The sequence below is a fragment of the Bufo bufo genome, chromosome 1, assembly GCF_905171765.1.
Source record: "Bufo bufo chromosome 1, aBufBuf1.1, whole genome shotgun sequence".
In the NCBI taxonomy this organism is placed as follows: Eukaryota; Metazoa; Chordata; class Amphibia; order Anura; family Bufonidae; genus Bufo; species Bufo bufo.
The window spans coordinates 373,422,977-373,443,580 of NC_053389.1; positions in this window are offsets into that span (position 1 = coordinate 373,422,977).

The window sequence follows — 20,604 nt, forward strand, 5'->3', positions numbered from 1 at the left end:
GGGAGAAAGCCCAAGCCTGCGGATCTCCTTGCAGTAGAGAAATTACAATGCCCACCTGTTGTTCCTCACCGCCGGAGGATCTAGGGCGTAACCTGAAGAACAATTTGCAAGCTTCTCTGAAGGTTACAAATTGGTCTCTCCCTCCTGAGAACCTATCAGGTAAAGCCACTTTTGGCTCAGGAGTACCTTGGTTTCCCGTAGCAACGGTGGAACCCAAGGATGGCTGCTGCAGCACTGTTGCTTTTAATCCTGCCACTTCAAGGGATAATCCCTGTAATTGTTTTTCGCCAAAACCGTAACCGGATCCATAGTGGAACAGAAAAATACAAAGCAAAACAGCAAGCAAAAAAAAAAAAGAAATGTCACTTTTTTTTTTTTTAAAAGGCCAGATATACTGTCACGACCGCTATCCCAGCAGCAGTCGTGTCGCACCAGACGGAGGGGAAGGGGGACCCTTATCTATGGATGGGAATAGTATGGCCACCCCTGACTAACCCTAAGCTGGCACCTGTCTGCCCTGATACCCTAGACGGGGTGTGAACCCGTGCGGCGAGCAGGATGCCTAAACCCTCAGTCACCCTAACAAGCCTAGAGTGGGGAAAGGCCGATGGAAGCATTAGTCACCATCACTCATGTCTAGGAGAACAGCAGGGGAAGACAGCAACAAACAAACTATAGCAGAGATAGACTTATCCAGTCACGAGCAGAGAAGGCGATCCCAATCACGACAGTCCACGCCGGACAAGAGCTCCACAGCAACACCATCAAACGATCTCCTTCAAAGGTCAGAATAGAACTGGAAGTAAGGACTATATCTGGCAATGACTGCAAGTGAAACTGAAACTAATATAGTAGCTGGGAGTGGCAGACAGGACTCACCTGAGAAGGATGCCTACAAACTCCCAGTCAGGACAAAAAGGTTCACAAGGCAAAACCCGGATGACATACCCTGAACCATGGAGCAAACTCACAAGCTATCGCGAGTAGCAAGTCGCTGCGACCTTCTCCTCCCAGACCTGTCTGGATCAGTCACAGTCGTGACACCTGCTGTCCCTTATCATTCATAAAAATTTACTATTGATGGAGCTTTGGCTGCTGCTAGTCCTCCTTCTTGCTGCTTTCTTAGTTGCCACAATGACACTTCTAATCTGCAGCTGCACACAGACCCAGCCAAAGCTGTGCTGGCACTGAGATGGGGATAAAGCACTGCAGCTTTGGCTTCTGAGCCAGAGGAGGCGGAGCTGCCTGAAGTGAGTGACTGAGTCACGGAGCCCTCCTCTCCTCTACCACGGCGCTGATGGGGGCGGGACCAACTCGGCTGTTAGAGTCTGCAGCGGTAAGTGAAGCACTGCTGCTGCAGATATGTAATTTTCGATTACTAAGGCACAATCGCGATGTTGTCGATGGGCCGTTTTCATCTAGCGGTTCATCAGGGGGGATCAGTAGGAAAATTTGTAGGGATACAAACATAATAATAGATAAGAGATTAAGATACTTAGCTCTCTGGAGTCACTTGTGGGGTTAAGATGAAAAGCACCTTGTCAGTGGATATACATAGCTGAAAAAAATATATTTTACAGAGAAAATGTCACTATCTATTTGTATAATCAATGAGAGGATTGTGTCACAAATAGCTATACTTACTGACACAGGTAACCCACAGCTCCTGGCACACCGATATTAGGGGGAGCTATTCTAGATAGTGAAAGACGCAGGCACTCAAAATTTAAGAGCAGGCGCCATCAGTGAACGTCGGAGAGAGGACTTCCGGAAAAAGGAGCGCATAGATGAAGCGCAAACACGTGACTTCTGGTGTTTGGAACGCACGTGTAGAACGCACGGCTCCGAATAGGGAGAACAGGAAGCGCAAGATCAGAAATGCGATTCAATGGGTGTATATACCCTATACGCCCCCTGAGAATACTAATAATCGACCCCAAAAGTATTTTTAGTTGTATTTGATAGTCACTTGATAAATGTGTACAGGTTATTGTCACCAGCTACATATTATTAAAAGGGGAGAGAGACAAATAGGATATAAATGGATAAATGCAAAAGTGAGGGGGACCCCACACACAGACAGATAAGGGGACCAGGTATAAAAAAGGTTACCATAAATATTTCAGGTGCTTCTCGCACCATAATGGACCAGATGGGGACAGTAATATTGTTACTTGAGGCAGAGCCTAAAGGACAGGAGAAACCTGTTAAATAAAACAAGTATAAGTCAACCTCTCATTGAAACTGCTCGGTGACTGGGAACAGAAGCGATATATCCATTCAGTTTCCTTCTGGAGAATCTTCCAATCCCAGTCACCCCTTCTCAGAGGCAATGGAACAACCTCCAGTGCTGAAAAAAAAAATGGAATTCAGGTTACCCCCATGATGTTGATTAACGTGATTAGCAATGAGGGTATCTTTACATTTAATAATGTCATTAGTATGTTCGCATACTCTCCGTCTGAATTCTCTAAAAGGCTTCCCAATATAGTCCTTGGGGCAGGAGCATTGGCATATGTAGACTACTCCCTTAGTCTTACAATTAATGAAATAGCTAATAGTATGAATATAGTTAGTTGCTGAACAGGTTACAGTTTTTGGTGTTCGTATGAACTTGCAAGACTTGCAAGTGCCACATCTGAAGACTCCTACTGGTCTTCTATCGAGACATGTACCTTGATATTTTGGGCCAGTATAATGGCCAGACGGTCCTTAAGACTTCTGCCCTTACATTACTTAATCTGTGGAAAGGGTAAAATGGCTTTGGAGAGGTCCTTATCCATGGCTAAGATTGGCCAATAGGTTTTTAGAATGGTCACAATTTCCTTGTTAGCTACATCGAATGTCGCAATTAAGTGGATCACAATGTCCACTATTTTTGACCCCCGGCACAAGGAGATCGCTCCTCCTGCTTTCCTCTGCTATCTGAAAGGCTTTCTTCAGGGTAGAATTGGGATAACCTCTCTAAGATAGTCTATTTTGATTTATTTTTTTACTCATGATAGAAATTCTCATTATTGGAGCAATTCCTGCATATACATAAGTATTGCCCCTTAGGGATACCTCTCTTTACTGTAGCTGGATGATGACTGTTCCAGTGTAAGATGCTATTCGTAGCAGTAGGTTTACAAAACACTGAGGTTGTCAAATTACCTGAGTAGAGTTGAGCGGACACCTGGATGTTCGGGTTCGACAGGTTCGGCCGAACTTCACAAAAAAGTTTGAGTTCGGGATCGGAACTTGACCCCGAACCCCATTGAAGTCAATGGGTACCCGAACTTTTAAGCACTAAAATGGCTGTAAAAATGTCATGGAAACTGACTAGAGGGCTGCAAATGGCATCAAAATGTGGTTAAGAGCATGGCAAGTGCTCTGCAAACAAATGTGGATACGGAAATGACTTTAAATAACAAAATACGTAAAAATAAAAAATAATAATTTTGAACTAGGAGGACGAGGTCCATATGGAGTAGGTTGAGATGGTGGATATGGTGGTGTAGGCGGAAGCGACGGTGGAGGAGGTAGCCTACACTGCTTTTTGGTTTTAAATGTATTTTTTTTAAATTAGGGTACACCCCAAAACATTGGGAAATATAACGTGTGATAACCCCCTCCAGTCGTGCTAAACACACATTCAGACAATACACTGGCTGCAGGCAGGCCAGCACCTCCAAAGCGTAAAGGGCAAGCTCAGGCCATGTGCCCAATTTGGAGACCCAGAAGTTAAAGGGGGCAGACCCACCAGTCAGTTCATGTAGGAGTGTGCAAACATACTGCCCCACCATGTCGTACGTCCCCGTGATGTTCACGATCCAATTGGATATCTGCTCTATCAACTTTTGATGTTCTTTTCTGTGCCTACCATGTTGATCACGGTTAGCGGCGAATCAGGGTTCCACGCCGGAGAGGGAGCATGAGAAAGAGAGATTACATCCAAGGGAGATCAATGGATGAAATTTAATTGTGATCGAGCAGAAATGTGGGAAAAGCTATTAAAACGGAAGAATTGAAGGAAAGGAGGGGGGGGGGGGGGGGGGGGCGAGGCAATTACCCACTCCCGACTCATGGAGGTAGTGACGATAAATAACAATACAGGACTCTTAAGATGCCCTGTTATTGGAATAATTAATAAAAAATTATAGGGAATTTTATTAGGGTATTTTGGATTTGGAAACGTTAGACAGGAGAGAACCTGCTGCCACTTGATAACTTCTGCCTGATTACAGGTCCCCGTGATGTCCACGATCCATTTGGATATCTTCTCTATCAACTTTCAATGTTCTTTTCTGAGCCTACCATGTTGATCACGGTTATCGGTGAATCAGGGTTCCACGGCGGAGAGGGAGCGTGAGAAAGGGATACCACATCCAAGAGAGGTCAATGGCTGCAATGTGATCGAGCGGAAATGTGGGACAAGTTATTAAAGCAGAAGGATCGAATAAAAGGGCCAATTAAAGACGAATTTTACAAATTGAATTCCCTGTCACCTATGCAGAGCAGGGGTTTTTCATCACCAGAAATGGGTTAATGACACCCACCAATGGAACATGATATTTAAAAATTTCGGTCCCTGTCACCTATGCAGAGCATAGGTTTATTCACGGCAAAAATGGTAAAATGTCACCCAAGAATGTAACAGAAAAATTTGTGAAATTTATTAACCTGTCTACTAGGTAGAACATGGGTATATCACAGCAAAAAATTTGTGAATTTCACCCCAATATGTAACAGACAAATTAATGAATTTTTTTTCCCTGTCTACTAGGTATAGAAGTGGTATATCACAGCCAAAAATTGGTGATTTTCACCCGAAAATGTAACAGACAAATTAGTGAAATGTTACCTGTGTACTAGGTAGAGCAGGGGTATATCACACCCAAGAATTGGTGAATTTAACTAGAAAATGTAACAGACAAATTAGTGAAATGTTTTTAACTGTCTACTATGTACAGCCGGAGTATATCACACCCAAAAAGTGGTGAATTTCACCCGAAAATGTAACAGACAAATTAGTGAAATTACATAAAATAAAATACGTACAAATTAAAAAAAATAAACTTGATTTATGAAGTGGAGGTCCATATGGAGTAGGAGTTTGGTTTGAGGAGGCGGTGGACGTAGCGGTGTGGGTGGAAGCGGCGGTGGAGGAGGACGAGGTAGCCAACACTGGTTTTTGGTTTTAATTTTTTTAAATTAGGGTACACTCTAAATATCCAAAATACAACAATGAGCAATTGCGCTGTAGTATAACTATTCTGCACAAGGTACGGACAAGTCCTGTGGGATCCATGCCTGGTTCATTTTAATAAACGTGAGCTTGTCCACATTGGCTGCACTTGTCTGTGATAATGCCCCTTGCCGTGCTAAACACACGTTCAGACAATACACTGGCTGCAGGGCAGGCCAGCTTCTCCAAGGCATAAAAGGCAAGCTCAGGCCATGTGTCCAATTTCGAGACTCAGAAGTTGAAGGGGGCAGACCCATCATTCAGTACGTGTAGGCGTGTGCACACATACTGCTCTGCCATGTTGCTGAAATGCTGCCTCCTGCTAAAATGTTCCATATCAGCTGGTGGTGCTGGTTGTTGTGGCGTGCTGACAAAGCTTTTCCACATTTCGGCCATGCTAACCCTGCCTTCTGAGGTGCTGGTGTTGCCCCAGCTGCGTTGGCGACCTGTTCCTACTCCTCTGCCTTCGCCTTTCACTGTGCCCCCGCTGTCACGTGGGAATGCCACCAGCAGCACGTCTACCATCGTGCGCTTGTACTCGCGAATCTTATGATCACACTCCAGTGACGGAATTAAGGACATTACGTTGTCCTTGTAACGGGGATCCAGCAGCGTGGCCACCCAGTAATCAGCACAAGTTAGAATGTGGGCAACTCAGCAGTCGTTGCGGAGACACTGCAGCATCTAATCGCTCGTGTGTGCCAGGCTGCCCAGAGGCAAACGAAAAGCTGTTCTCTGTGGGAGGTGTATCGTCTGTGTCCTCTGTATCCCCCCAGCCACGAACCAGTGATGGCCATAAGCTGGTTTAGGGGCCACTCTGCTGTGAACACGGTTCCTCCTCCTCCACCTAGTCATCCTCCAGAACTGTGCCCTGGCTGAACAATTGTGTACCTGGCGTTTGTGGATACAGGAACCCACCCTCGGAGCCACTTGTGTATGACTGGCCGGAAACCCTATGAAATGATCCCTCTTCCACCTCCTCCTGTGCCACATCCTCTTCCATCTTCGCCAGCAGTGTTTTTTCAAGGAGGAATAGAAGTGGTATAGTAAAACTGAGAACGGAGTTATCGGCACTGGCCATGTTGGTGGAGTACTCGAAACAGCGCAACAAGGAACACAGGTCTCGCATGGAGGCCCAGTCATTGGTGGTGAAGTGCTGCTGTTCCGCAGAGCGACTCACCCGTGCGTGCTGCAGCTGAAACTCCACTATCGCCTGCTGCTGCTCACACAGTCTGGTCAGCATGTGCAAGGTGGAGTTCCACCTTGTGGGCACGTCGCATATGAGGCGGTGAGCGGGAAGGCCGAAATTATGCTGCAGCGCTGACAGGCGAGCAGCAACAGGGTGAGAACGCCGAAAGCGCGCACAGTCGGCTAGCACATTATGCAGCAGCTCTGACATATCGGGGTAATCTCTGCACCACCAAATTCAGCACATGCGCCAGGCAAGGGATGTGCGTCAAACCGGCTAGTCCCAGAGCTCCTACGAGATTTCGCCTATTATAGTACACCAAAAGGCCGGGCTTGAGGCTCACTGGCACCCACCACTAATCGGTCTGTTGTTCAAGGCCCGTCCACAGCTCCTGAACGGTGTGGGGTTTGTCCCCCAAACAGATGATGTCTGCTGTCGTTTACCCCTGGCTGTGCTGAAGTTGGTGGTGAAGGTGTTACGCTGACAGGATGAGGAACCGGTAGAGGATGAGAAAGCAGAGTAGGAGGAGGAAGCAACAGGAGGCAAACTGAAGCGCCCTGCAATCCTCGGTGGTGGAAGGACATGCGCCAAACTGCTATCCACATCAGGCACAGCCGCCACTGCATTTACCCAGTGTGCTGTTATGGAGATATAACGTCCCTGACCGTGCTTACTGGTCCACGTATCCGTAGTTAGGTCGACCTTGCCACAGATGGTGTTGACCAGTGCACACCTGATTTTGTCCCCCACTTGGTTGTGCAGGGAAGGGTTGGCACGTCTGAAAAAGTAGTGGCAGCTGGGCACAACGTACTGTGGGACAACCACCGCCATAAGGCTTTAAAACTATCCGTCTCCACCAGACGGAATGACAGCATTTCAAAGGCCAGCGATTTAGAAATGCTGGCATTCAGGGCTAGGGATCGTGGGTGGGTAGGGGGGTACTTCCTATTCCGCTCCAGTGTTTGGGGGATGGAGAGCTGAACACTTCCGTGGGACATTGTGGAGATCCTCTGTTTGCGGGGTGGCAGGTGGCACTGTCACTCCAGAGGTGGATGAAGAGGCAGAGACTGCAGCAGAAGAGGAAGCAGTAGGAGCCAGAGACTTTTCTTGGTTTTTGAGGTGTCTACTGCACTGCAGCTCGTGCTTTGGTTGAGAACGTTTATGCCTCGCTTCAGGCTCTGATTGAACAGCGTGCAAACCACTCGTGTCTTGTCGTCAGCACATTGTCACATGCGCCAGGCAAGGGATGTGCGTCAAACCGGCTAGTCCCAGAGCTGCTACGAGATTTCGCCTATTATAGTACACCAAAAGGCCGGGCTTGAGGCTCACTGGCACCCACCACTAATCGGTCTGTTGTTCAAGGCCCGTCCACAGCTCCTGAACGGTGTGGGGTTTGTCCCCCAAACAGATGATGTCTGCTGTCGTTTACCCCTGGCTGTGCTGAAGTTGGTGGTGAAGGTGTTACGCTGACAGGATGAGGAACCGGTAGAGGATGAGAAAGCAGAGTAGGAGGAGGAAGCAACAGGAGGCAAACTGAAGCGCCCTGCAATCCTCGGTGGTGGAAGGACATGCGCCAAACTGCTATCCACATCAGGCACAGCCGCCACTATCCACATCAGGCACAGCGTGCCCAGCTGTCATTGAACTGCCACGCCAGGGAACTCCTTGGAGCTGGCTTTGATGTGCTCGGTCCCTTGCTGCGGTGGGCAGTAGCAGGCGTACTGTCTAGGGGACGGCCACTCCGCTTTTGCACCCTGCTCCTTCTTCTGCTGTGTTGGTGGCTCTGTGCGACCCCCGCCTCTTCCTCCGAACTATACAGGTCACTCGCATGACCTTGATTCCATGTCGGGTCGAGGACCTCATCGTCCTCCACATCATCTTCCACCCAGTCTTAACCCCTGCCCTCTTTGTCGGTCTGCACACTGCAGAAAGCCACAGCAGTTGGCACCTGTGTTTCGTTATCATCCGAGACGTGCTGTGGTGGTCCTCCCATGTACTCATCTAGAAACATAAGTGGTTGGGCATCGGTGCACTCAATCTCTTCCACTTCTGGGGCAGGACTATGTGGATGGCCCTGGGAAACCCTGCTAGCAGAGTCATCAAAAAGCAGAAGAGACTACTGCATGACTTGGGGCTCAGACTGCTTGGCTGATTTGCAAGGGGGTGAGGTGAAAGACTGATGGACATCGGCTGCAGGTGTCAACTTTGATCTTTCAGCAGGAGACTGGGTGGGAGACAATGTGAAGGAACTGGAGGCACTGTCAGAAACCCAATCTACTATTCACCTGTACTTGCTCTGGCCTCACCAATTATGGAGCCGCATTAGGCCCGACCAAATAACGCTGTAGGTTCTGTCGCCTACTCGCACCTGAGGAAGGTGTTTCACTTGTGCGTGTAGCTGGCACAGATCGACCATGTCCTCTCCCTGCAACAGGAGCTCCACCAGCAACAGCATCACTGGGACCACGTCCCTTATTTGACGCTCTCCTCATATTTGTCAAGTTTAGAATCTTGCCCAAAATGGGTGTTTTTTTAATAACAGAATAGAACAACAGTATCAAACGCGTGTATCTCACGATGACAGATGCAGCAAAGGCTGCAAAATTAAGATTTTTGCCCAAAATGGGTGTTTTTTTTAATACCAGAATAGCACAGCAGTATCTAAAGGGTGTATCTCACAATGACAAATGCAGCAAAGGCTGCAAAATTAAGATTATTGCCCTAAATGGGTGTTTTTTTAATAGCAGAATAGAACAACAGTATCTAAAGCGTGAATCTCACACGTACAGATGCAGACAAGGCCGCAAATTAAGTATTATGCCCAAAATGGGTGTTTTTTAAATGACAGAATATGAAAGCAGTATATAACGCTTGAATTTCACAAGTACAGATGCAGCAACAGCTGTAAAATTTAGTATTTTGCCCAAAAAGGGTGTTTTTTAAAACCCAGAAAATTATAGCTGTATTTCTAGCTTAAATTGCACACTGACTAATGCGGCAGAGGCCCCAGATGGAGGGTATTGCAAAAAATCTGTGTTTTTTAAAACCCAGAAAATTATTGAAGTATTTCAAGTTTGTTTCTAACAATCACAGATGCAGCAAAGGCTGCAATATTAAGTACTTTGCCCCAAAATGGGTGTTTTTTTTAACCCCTTAAGGAGTCAGCCCTATTTCACCTTAAAGGATAACTGTCACACTTAGACCCTAATTTCAATTTTCATATATGTAGTTACTAATAACATGATATTCCAGAATCAGTTACTATTAGACTGACTTACCCCATATTTAATAAGATTCAGCCCTTAGCAACCAGCCTGCATAAAACTGCAATTTCACTATTCAGTTAAGATGGCCGCCACTGCCCTCACCCTGAGGCTAATCCCGCCTGCCCTTACTAGCCAGTAACAATAGCCCCCCAAAAGTGTCATTAACCAGAGCCCTCCTCCCTAAAGGGTTAATCTCCTGCAGCACAAAGGAGTCCTCTTACCACATGTTGCTTTCATTTATACACTGAGCACACGGCAGATCTCCCTTCCCTGGTCTGCGCTGCTTCGACTCTACTTCTCCAGCTCTGCTGAGTGAGGGAGCGTCTGCCAAGCGCAGGGACAGGGAGAAGTGCACACAGCCCAGGCACTGTTAATAGCTGTTGGGGAGGACCTGGCTTTAATCATTTAGCTAGAGTCCCTGGCTGTCAGTAATCTGACCTTGCATGCAGCGTCCGCCATCCTTCGGACCATGCCTAGCAGCACTATTTTAAGCACAGGTAAAAGTAGGCACTACAGGGAACAAAACTGGAATTAAGGGGTAATTGAATACACAGTGAAAAGTGGAAATAGGCCCACCAAGGAGATATTAATCACCACAATCCAATACTCCAAAAAAGATATATATGACAGTTATAATTTAAGGACTTGGCCATTTGTTGCAAATCTGACCAGTGTCACTTTAAGTGCTGATAACTTTAAGCTTTGACTTATCCAGGCCATTCTGAGACAGTTTTTTCGTCACATATTGTACTTCATGACACTGGTAAAATGAAGTCAAAAAAATAAATTTTTATTTATAAAAAAATACCAAATTTACAAAAAAAAAATAAAAAATTGCAAATTTCCAAGTTTCAATTTCTCTACTTCTATAATACATAGTAATACCTCCAAAAATAGTTATTACTTTACAGTCCCCATATGTCTACTTTATTTTTGGGGCTGTTACAAGGCTTAGAAGTTTAGAAGCAAATCTTGAAATTTTTCTTAAATTTTCAAAAACCCAATTTTTAGGGACCAGTTCAGGTCTGAAGTCACTTTGTGAGGCTTACATAATAGAAACCACCCAAAAATGACCACATTCTATAAACTACACCCCTCAAGGGATTCAAAACTGATTTTACAAACTTTGTTAACCCTTTAGGTGTTCCACAAGAATTAATGGAAAATAGAGATACAATTTCAAAATTTCACATTTTTGGCAGATTTTCCATTTTTATATTATTTTTTTTCCAGTTACAAAGCAAGGGTTAACAGCCAAACCAAGCTCAAAATTTATGGCCCCAATTCTGTAGTTTACAGAAACACCCCATATGTGGTCGTAAACCGCTGTACGGGCACACAGCAGGGCGCAGAAGGAAAGGAATGCCATACGGTTTTTGGAAGGCAGGTTTTGCTGGACTGTTTTTTTTGACATGTCCCATTTGAAGCCCCCCTGATGCACCCCTAGAGTAGAAACTCCAAAAAAGTGACCGCATTTTAGAAACTACGGGATAGGGTGGCAATATTGTTGGTACTAGTTTAGGGTACCTATGATTTTTGGTTGCTCTATATTACACTTTTTGTGAGGCAAGGTAACAAGAAATAGCTGTTTTGGCACCGTTTTTATTTTTTGTTATTTACAACATTCGTCCGACAGGTTAGATCATGTGATATTTCTATAGACCAGGTTGTCACGGACGCGGTAATACCTAATATGTATACTTTTTTTTTTATTTATGTAAGTTTTACACAATGATTTCATTTTTGAAGCAAAAAAAATCATGTTTTAGTGTTTCCATAGTCTAAGAGCCATAATTTTTTCAGTTTTTGGGCGATTACCTTGGGTAGGGTAGGATTTTTGCGGGATGAGATGACGGTTTTATAGGCACTATTTTAGGGTGCGTGTGACTTTTTGATCGCTTGCTATTACACTTTTTGTGATGTAAGGTGACAAAAAATGGTTTATTTAGCACAGTTTTTTTTTTTTGTTCATCTGAGGGGTTAGGTCATGTGATATTTTTATAGAGCCGGTCGATACGGACGCGGTGATACCTAATATGTATACTATTTTTTTATTTCTGCAAGTTTTAAACAATAATATTTTTGAAACAAAAAAAAATCATGTTTTAGTGTCTCCATATTCTGAGAGCCATAGTTTTTTCAGTTTTTAAGCGATTATCTTAGGTAGGGTCTCATTTTTTGCGGGATGAGATTATGGTTTGATTGGCACTATTTTGGGGTGCATATGACTTTTTGATCGCTTGCTATTACACTTTTTGTGATGTAAGGTGACAAAAAATGGTTTATTTAGCACAGTTGTTTTTTTTATGGTGTTCATCCCAGGGGTTAGGTCATGTGATATTTGTATAGAGCCGGTCGATACGGACACGGCGATACCTAATATGTATACTTTTTATTTATTTAAGTTTTACACAATAACAGCTTTTTTAAAACAAAAAAAATTATGTTTTAGTGTCTCCATATTCTGAGCCATAGTTTTTTTATTTTTTGGATGATTGTCTCAGGTAGGGGCTCTTTTTTGCGGGATGAGGTGACGGTTAGATTGGTACTATTTTGGTGGGCAAACGCCTTTTTGATCGCTTGCTGTTGTACTTTATGTGATGTAAGGTGACCAAAAAATGGTTTATTTAGCACAGTTTTAATTTTTTATGGTGTTCATCTGAGGGGTTAGGTCATGTGAAATGTTTATAGAGCCGGTCGATACGGACACGGCGATACCTAATATGTATACTTTTTTCCCCCCTCTATTTTTTACCAATATTTTTACTTCAAACGTAATTTTTTTGGGGGAAAACTTTATTTTTTCAACTTTTTTTTTCACTTAATTTTTTGTCCCACTTTGGGACTTGAACTTTTGGGGGTCTAATCCCCTTTACAATGCATTCCAATACTTCTGTATTGGAATGCATTGGCTGTATGAGTAATACAGTTTGTATTTCTCATACAGCCTCCTGCCTGTGAGATCCAGGGGGCTGGATCTCACAGGCTCGTCACCGGAAGGCAGTCACCTTCCTGAGGCATCGCTCTGCATTCCATGCCATCGCGTCCCCCCTACAGCCCCATGGGGACCCGATGGCACCACCGCCACCGCACCAGGTAAAAGCCGCAAACCGCAGGTCTGAATTGACCTGCGGTTTGCGGCGATCGCCGATGCGGCCCCCCCCCCCCCCGGCGTTGTGACAGGATGCCCGCTGAATGATTTCAGCGGACATCCTGTTCCGATTAACCCCCGCCGCACCGCAATGTAGTTGGAAAGTTAGGACGTACCGGTACGTCCTGGGTCCTTAAGGACTAGGCAAACATGGTGTACCGGTACGTCCTAAGTCCTTAAGGGGTTAATAACAGAATATGACAGCAGTATATAACGCTTAAATTTCACACGTACAGAAGGGCTGTAAAATTGAGTATTTTCCCCAAAAAGGGTGTTTTTTTAAAACCCAGAAAATTATAGCTTAAATTGCACACTGACTAATGCGGCAGAGGCCTCAGATGGAGGGTATTGCCAAAAATGGGTGTTTTTTTAAACCCAGATTATTATTGCAGTACTTCAAGCTTGGATTGTGCACTGCACCCACAAAACTAAATCTAGCTGGATTGCCGAGTTAACAAGCACTTCTGATTAAAGATTCTTTACTATTCTCTCCCTACACTAGTAACAGCAGAGTGACGTGCAGCGCTACATGACTCCAGCTTATATAGAGGCTGGGTCACATGCTGCACTGGCCAATCACAGTCATGCCATTAGTAGGCATGGCTGTGATGGCTTTAAAGGCACAGAGTTAAACGCTTGCAGCTCTGCAGCCTTTCAAAAAGCGGCAAAAATAGCCGAACACCGAACCTGAACCTTTACTTAAATGTTCGGGTTTGGGTCCGGGGTCCAAAAATCCTAAAGTTCGGTACAAACCCGAACTTTACAGTTAGAGTTCGCTCAACCCTATCCCTGAGGTAAGTCTTACCTCTACATCAAGAAAGGTGATGCATTTAGGTTGTATTTCATACGTAAAACTCAGGCCCATATTATTATTATTAAGAGTGACGATAAGGTCGTCTTCCCTGACACAGCTCCAGATAAGGAAAACGTCATCCATGTAACGAGTTTTTATTCGATGGATCTTTTTACCAGCTCAGGGGGACAGCAATGACGTTACATGGATGACATTTTCCTTATCTAGAGCGGTGTCAGGGAAGAGTTTAACGACCTTATCGTCACTCTTAACAATAATGATATTGGACTGAGTTTTACGTATGAAATACAACCTGAGTGCATCACCTTTCTTGATGTAGATCAGAAGAACTGATTTTCTGAGCCAGGATTTAACATAAGTGGGTGGTTTTTGGTATGTGTGGCACCGTCACCTCCTGACCGTTAAAATGGCGTACCTCAATAATCTCTATTGAACTGTATTTTCGAGTTATGACCGGAGTAAGAATTATGGATTTTCCCAATGACTGCGAGGTATGGAGAGCAGCTTGCCCCCACCCTCCGGAAGCGTGCCCTATCAAAGTAATAAACCCCTTTGAAGCTGTCAACTATACAGGCATGTTTATATAAAGTGTCGTGGAGGCCAGTGATCGTTGTCACCTCTGGATCAGGGACTAAGAAGTTTATGGCGGTTGTCTGATTTAGGATGTGGGGGAAGATGGAGAGGGAGAGAAGGGACAGTTATTTGTTTGAATAATGGTGAGCTAAGAGTCAGAGAAGGGACAGTTATTCATTTGAATAAGAGGGAGCTCCGAGTCCCCAGAACACAGGCCAAGCACTCATGCTCGGTGTGCCACACCGGCGTCTTTCACTATCTAGAATAGCTCCCCTGAATATAGGTATGTCAGGCGCTGTGGGTTACCTTTGCTATTTGTGACACAATCCTCTCATTGATTATATAAATAGATAGTGACATTTTCTCTGTAAAATATTTTTTTTTCAGCCATGTATATCCACTGACAAGGTGCTTGTCATTTTAACCCCACAAATGACTCCAGAGAGCTAAGTATCTTAATCTCTTATCTATTATTATGTTTGTATCCCTACAAATGTTTCTACTGATCACCCCCTAATAAACAGCTAGTTGCGGATGAAACACGTCAGGATCGTTATATCCCAGGTCATCTGTATATTTAAATACGTTTATTATCTAGTATACACACATCGGGAATATACTTTTATGTAGGGTCTTAACAGGGTGGTTTTTAGGGTTTAGGCACGGGGACAGGGTGCCTCCACCATCAGGGGGCATCCCTGGGTAGAGATTATAGTTAGGGGTGAATAGGGATAGATTTGTTATCTACCCAGCCTCCCAACCTCTGTCACCCCAGAGATAACTAAATACCCACACCATCCCTGCCAGTTTATCGGTTCTATATTTTTATTGATAGGCGAGCGCCATTTTTTCACATTGCCCTGTTACCCTTAATATATAAATAAAGGTAATTTTAGAAGCACGTTCGCTCCTTTTTCTTATTTCACTCTAATTTAATTACTATGTGCCCATCATCTGCAGCATCAGTTACAGAATTTTCTTCTCTAATTAGGGGCAAGGGCCTGCTGCTGATGTGACCATCAAAAAATTAGGGGTGAGGGTCTGCTTCTGATCTGACCTTCTAAAACATTAGGAGCGAAGGCAGCCTAATAAGCATGTTGATATGATGGAGGAGGAGGACGAGAAAAGGAAGATTGAACCATATACCCATTTTAGTTGTGGAAGGGGTGCATGGGAATACAGTGTATTCAATATGCCATAAAAGCCACATTTAGAGTTCCTTTATGTTCAGCTGCTTTCCTCTAGTGAAGTAGAGAAGTCGGTCTAAATCCAGGCCTTGTTTATTTTTATAAGAGTCAACCGGTCAGCATTTTCAGTTGACAGGCGGATTATCAGTTATTATGCCCCCAGCATCACTAAATACACGCTCTGACAAAACACTGGCGGCAGGGCAGGTCAGCACCTCCAAGGCGTAGAGTGCCAGTTTGTGCCACGTGTCCAGTTTGGACACCCAATAGTTGTAAGGCACAGAGGGATCACTGGGGACGCTGACACTGTCTACTACGTACTCCTTCAACATCTTCCAAAAATGTTCCATCCTTGTGACACTAGGCCGTGCATCAGGGTGAGGGTGCTGGCGAGGTGTCATAAAACTGTCCCAGTCCTTGAAGAGTGTTGCCCTGCCTCTGTTGGAACTGCTGTGTTTTCCCCTCGTGTCCCCTCCTCTGTTGGCAAAGGAACTACGTACTCTTCTGCCAGCGTTGTCAGCTGGAAATCTTTGGAGCAATTTCTCCACAAGTACCTTCTGGTATTGCACCATTTTGCTTGTCCTCTCCACCACAGGAATGAAAGATGGGAAGTTCTCTTTGTAGCGGAGGTCAAGAAGGGTGCACAACCAGTAAATCGGCGTTGGACAAAATGGGTACAACGCGAGGGTCACGGGAAAGGCAGCCTAACAAAGTCAGCCATGTGTCCCAGAGTCCCAACAGACAAGACTTTGCTGTCCTCATCAGGAGGATGACTCTCAATCTCCTCATCCTCTTCTACCCTACCATGCTGAACAGATGGACTTCCATGGGTACTACCCTCTGTAGCGGAGGCAACAGTCTCATGCTCCTCCTCCTCCAATTCGCGCTGAGAAGACGAACTGAGGGTGGTCTGGCTATCACCCTGTGTAATGTCTTCCCCCATTTCCACATGCAAAGAATCCGCCTTAATTGTGAGCAACAAGCGGTTGAGTAGAAACAGAAGTGGGATGGTTACGCTAGCTAATAATAGCGTTATCGCCGCTCACCATCTGTGCCGATTCCTCAAAGATGTGTAAAACCTCACAGAGGTCAGACATCAATGCCCACTCGTCGCTTGTGAAGAGTGGAAGCTGACTGGAAAAGCGACGACCATGTTGCAGCTAGTATTCCACTACTGCCCTCTGCAGCTCACAAAGCCTGGCCAACATGCTCACGTCGCACAACAGTTGGTGAGCTGGCAATTGCAAGCGCTGCTGCAGGGTTGCCAGACTGGCGGAAGCTGTCGATGACTTGCGGAAATGGGCACACATGCAGCGCACCTTCACCAGTAGCTCAGCCAAATTGGTGTAGGTTTTGAGAAACAGCTGTACCACTAGGTTGAACACGTAGGCTAGGCAGGGTATGTGTGTGAGCTTGCCGAGCTCCAAAGCCGCCACCAAGTTACAGCCATTATCAGACACAACCATGCCTGGTTGTAGGTTGAGTGGCAAGAGCAACAGCTCAGTCTGGTCCCTTATCCCCTGCCACAGCTCTGCGGCGGTGTGCTGTTTGTCACCTAAGCAGATCCGTTTAAGCACGTTTTGTTGCCGCTTCCCCACTGCAGTGCTATAGTGCTTCCAGCTACTGTCTGACTGGTGCTGCAAGATAATTCAGAGGTGGAAATGGAGGAGAAAGGGGAGGGGAATGGGCTGCAGCCACTTATGTAGGTGGTGGCAGAAAGCCTGATGGAAGTAGGGCCCGTAATGCTTGGCGTCGGTAGAACCTGTGCCATCCCAGGGTACGACTCGCTCCCGACCTCCACAACATTCAACCAGTGTGCCGTCAGGGAAATGTAGCGTCCCTGGCCAAAAGCACTTGTCCATGTGTCAGTCGTTAAGTGGACCTTCCCAATAACTGCGTTGGTCAGGGCACAGGTGATGTTATGGGACACATGCTGGTGTAAGGCTGGGACTGCACACCGTGAGAAATATTGGCGGCAGGGGACAGAGTAACACGGGAAGGCCACCGACATCAGACTGCAGAAAGGGTGATCAGGGTGAGGAGTCTGTTGACCAGACTCTTGGCTACTGAGACTGGACTTTGTTAAAGACAGGGTGGTGCTTAACCGACTGGAAGCAAACGCAGGAGGAACAGCTGGGAGGAAGGAAACAGAAAGTAAAGACTTCATTACAGGGGCGGAGAAACAGAGCAGTGAGAACTCCTCCAAGCTCGAGTAGTGACATCATCACAGGGGTGGAGAAGCAGAGCTGTGAGAACGTCTCAAAGCTCTGGTAGTGACACTGACTGGAAGTATTATCTGCTGCAATCCAACCGACCACCTGGTCGCACTGGTTTGACTGCGAGAGTGGTGTCCTGCTTCGCTCTGCAAACTGAGACATGAATCTAGATATTGTAGATGTGTGTTTCTTGTGCTCTGGCATCAGGCACAGTTTCACCGCGTCCAGGACCACGGCCTCTGCGTGCACCATCAGCAGCATGGCCACTTACTTGTCCCTTACTGCTCGCCATATTAAATGGTATATATGCTTGCAAGTATGTCACACGTACAGTAGCGCATGTTTTGTAAGTGTATGCGCGAATAAAGTACACAGAATGTCAGATATTTTTAGGATGCGCACACGTGAAACAGGAGATGTAGCACAGATAATGTCGCTGCAGCGTCTATGAAAATAGTACACTGAATGTCACAGATAATTTTAGGATGCGCAAACGTTATACAGGAGGTATAGCGCAAGTAATGTCGCTGTCACCACCGCCTAATAAAAACTTACACTTAATTAATGTCACTGATATTTAGGATGGGCAAATGTTGTACAGGAAATGTAGCGCAGATAATGTCGCTGCCATCAGCAGCAAAAAAAATTAGACTGAATGTCACTGATATTTCAGATACGCAAACGTTATACAGGAGATGTAGCGCAGGTAATGTAACTGTCCGCAGCGGACACAGTCTACGGAAAAATTACACTGGATGTCAAAAAAGCACCTGAAGGACTCACGGGCTGTGAGAAACAAGATTCCAGGGGCGGACTGGCAATAGACACTACAGGGAAATTTCCCGGTGGGTCGATCCCTCCTCATGGCCGCCAGTCGGGTACATAAAAATCTGATGTTCTCAGCATTAATTAATGTAGGAGCATTAGGCAATTATGCACCTACATAGTTACCACGGTTGGAAAAAGATGTCAATCCACACAAATTTTAGAAAAAGGTGTGACCCAGATTTCTACACATTTTCATAAGCATTAATATCATTTAATTTTCAGAATTCATCTAAGCCTTTTTTACAACTACCCACTTGTTCCTGTCATGACCATGTCCTGCGTTAAACTATTCTACAGATTAAGAGTTAAAGTAAAGAATCCTTGACACCTCTGGAGACTGAACTTTTTCTTCTCCAGATGGAGGCAGTGCCCCTTGTCTTTTGAGAGAATTTTACACGGAACAGCTTTTTGTATGGCCCATTTATATATTTGTATAGGTTAATCATGTCCGTCCGTCCACCCCCCCTTACATGTATATTCTCAAGACTAAATAAATTTCATTTTTTTAATCTTTCCTCATAACTAAGACTGTCCATGCCCCTTATCAGTTTAGTAGTTCTTTGTACTTTTTCCAGCTCCAGAGCATCCTTTCTGTGGACTGGTGCCCACAACTGAACTGCATATTCCAGATGAGGCCGCACCGAACCTGACCAGCTGCCCTCCTGAATTTAACTGTATTGCCATCCTCAGGAACGATGATACAATTTCATACAATTTTTTTGTGCTGCACTGTAGTATCTAGTTCTGGTGGGGCGGTATTTTCTTCTGCTATGGTATTGCCAGGTGTCAAGTCCTGGGAAAAAAAGTGTGGGAACTCCCCCGTCAGTGCCTCTCATCAGCCCCCCCCCACTGTCAGTGCCTCTCATCAGCCCCCCCCACCGTCAGTGCCTCTCATCAGCCCCCCCCCCGTCAGTGCCTCTCATCACCCCCCCCCCCCCCGTCAGTGCCTCTCATCAGCCCCCCCCCCGTCAGTGCCTCTCATCAGCCCCCCCCGTCAGTGCCTCTCATCAGCCCCCCCCCCCCCGTCAGTGCCTATAGTATAAATAAAATATGAAAAAAAAAAAAAAAACACTTACACTTACCTCTCCTGCTCCTGGACGCAGACGCTCCTCTTCTACTGCTGTAGGCTGCGCACGGAGTGACGTCACAGAGCGACTCACTCGGCTCCTGTGCGCAGCCCTCACAGCAGACAGCCGAGGACCAGGAAGGCGGCGGTGAGTACAAAGCCTTCACCGCTTCCTCCTGATCCTTTTGCCCTGAAAGGGAACGGCGTTCCTGCCATGAAAAAAGTGCAGGAACGCCGTTCCCACGCGTTCCCCCTGGACTCGACCCCTGGGTATTGCTAGCACTGCCTACTTCTGTTGTCCCTGCATACATGTGTTGGACCTGCCTAATTGTGTTGACCCAACTTCTGTCAATTGGGACCCACCTACAACATAGGACACTTTTAGGTTTTATTCCAGGGCCACTGGAAGATTCTCCAAGACAACCATTCTTTGATCAGAGGAAAGACACAATTAACTTTTTGGCCTCCATTCTAAGTGTCATGTTTGGAGGAAACCAGGTACTGTTCAGTATAATTATATACAAGCTGTCCTGATTACTTTTGGATTTACTGCATGCTTTGTGCAATAGATATGGCTCCTCTATATGGGGGATAAAGCCCAGCTTAGCATTAAAGGGTTAGCTTCAGAACCTTTAGGTTACATTGTGGCACAAGGCTGGGCTGCCCATTGATAATTAATGTTTATCAAGTCAATGGCAGCTTATATCAAGAGATTCTGCTTTTAGGCCTCAGGCACACAACCGTATCTGTTTTGTATCCGCAAACCACGGATCCACAAAATACGCATACCATGTGCCATCCGCATTTTTCTGCAGACACCATACATACAGTACAGTCATGTGCATGTAACCTTATGTTGATTACATACTAGTACTTTTGGCAGATGCCCACAGATCTTGCTAAAACACAATTGCAGTGGTTAAACATTTGGCAAATACTCTGGATTCAATTAAAACCATTTATTTCGGAAAGCAAGGACATTAAAAAATATGTCCTTGCTCAAAAAGCATTATTGCATTTAAAAAAATATTTTTTATCTATTATTATCCTGGGAAAATGAAGTTGAATATATCAGATTCTAACATTT